Genomic DNA, 1,991 nt, shown 5'->3' with positions numbered 1-1,991 from the left:
AACTACTTGTATTTTCTGTTTCAAATTAAATTAATCAAATGTATTATTGTTGTTGTTGTTAAAATGTTGTTTTTTTTACTTTACTGTTTTAAAAGTGCTGTTAAATTGTATTAAGTTTCATGATTTAATTTAATTTGAGAAAAAAAAGACAATAAATCCAATAAAATTATATTTGCTGAAATAAATGAATACATAAATAAATGAATTTCATAGGGTCCTAACTGTATAATTGTTGATAAACGTTTCATAAAGTGTTGTTTGTAATGATTTCAATAAATTAGCCACGCTTTTTCATTCCTGGCTGAGCTCTAAAGTGCATGAGATCTCTGTGATTTTTGTTGTCTGGAAAGAGCAGCGTGAACATTCTGCTAAACATCTGTTTTTTTGTCTTCAGAACTGAAACCGTCCTGAAGTCCAGCTTTCTGAAGGAAGGGTTACATTAAGTGTTTCTGCAGACATTTTCCAGCCGTTTCCATAGAAACCAACCAGTTTTCCCGCTGGCTCTTTATCAGTGTGTGTTTCCCGTCTGTCTCTCTGTTCGTCTGCTCTGGAGTTGTCATTTTATTACATTTTTAAAATATTCATTTTTAGTTGATTACCACTGTTTTTGATATTAATTTCTATTAAATTATAAATCCAGAAAAATTTAACATTTTACAGGGCCCTAATATTGTAAAAATGAATAAGTTGTTACGAGTTCAGTTGAATAGACATGCGTTTTGATTATTAAAATGTAATTAAAATATTAAGATGGAAATCTGAAAAATTTAAACGGAAAACACAGAATGTGGCGGAAACATGAAACTTTTAACATTGTTACATTCGTATAAGGTTCATTATTTCATTTATTTAGACATGCTTTTTGATTACTAAAAGTGAATTAAACTATTAAAACAGAATCCACAAAAAGATAAAACTGAAAACATGGAATTTTGGGGAAAATTAAATAAAATGTATGAATATGAAACAAAAAGCAAAGTAATTTTTGAAAGTAAGTTTTGTTATACTTTTTATAAATTGTTGTTAAATTATTGATACATTTATAAGTTTCATGATTTAATTCATTTAATCAAAAATCTGATATTTCATAATGTGATTTTGTAAAATAATCATTTAAAAATGTAATTAAATTTTTAGTAAATGTTTAAGTTGTTGTTCAATTGTATACATTTAATAGTCAAATAATTTTATGCTTTATAGTTATTCAATTTAACCATTAAAACAAAATAAACGAAAAAAAAACAGAATAGAGAAAGTAAATAAATAAAATGGAATATGCAAAAAATAATAAATAAAACAGATTTAAAATGTAATATTCGATACACTTTTAATAAATTGTTGTTAATGTGTTGATTTCAATTAATCATGCAGGCTTTTCATTGAAAATTAATTTAACCATTAAAATACAATTTTAATTTAAAAACAACATTTTGAACAAAATAAATGAAATGGAATATGTGAATAAATAAAGCTGATTTTATAAGTCTTTCCTCAGTGCGCTGCACAAGTGCGGCTAGCATCACGTGATCCACGACTAGTCGCTCGAACGAGTCGTAGCGGCAGAACTGAGCGAGTCAGCGACGCGTTCAGAAATAAGCTCAGACCGACACAGCTGTGCGTTTCATTGCACTGACGTCTTTCACAGGAACATCTGCACTGAATGCTGGGTAATTGCAGACTGATTTGGAGTTCAGTAGCTGCTGCAGAGCGCTGCTGATTAGCTGTTATTCAGAGCGTTTATCTGTGTAAGCGATGGGGTGAATATCAGGTTAAGTGTTTGAGGAGGCACATTATAACGGAGAATTAGACACAGAGACAGATGCTAGTCGGGCTGAATGCCGTCTGCAGCATCATTTAATAGTTCATCTTTCACCACACTCATGAATTTAACATGAAGATGCATGGATTTGAAGATCACAGGCGCTGTGTCTCAAACACCGCTCAGATGACATATATATATATACAGTGGGTACGGAAAGTATTCAGACCCC

Source organism: Sinocyclocheilus grahami, unplaced genomic scaffold, assembly GCF_001515645.1.
Source record: "Sinocyclocheilus grahami isolate Dianchi unplaced genomic scaffold, SAMN03320097.WGS_v1.1 scaffold2032.1, whole genome shotgun sequence".
Lineage (NCBI taxonomy): Eukaryota > Metazoa > Chordata > Actinopteri > Cypriniformes > Cyprinidae > Sinocyclocheilus > Sinocyclocheilus grahami.
Note: the sequence above shows the minus strand (reverse complement) of the source record.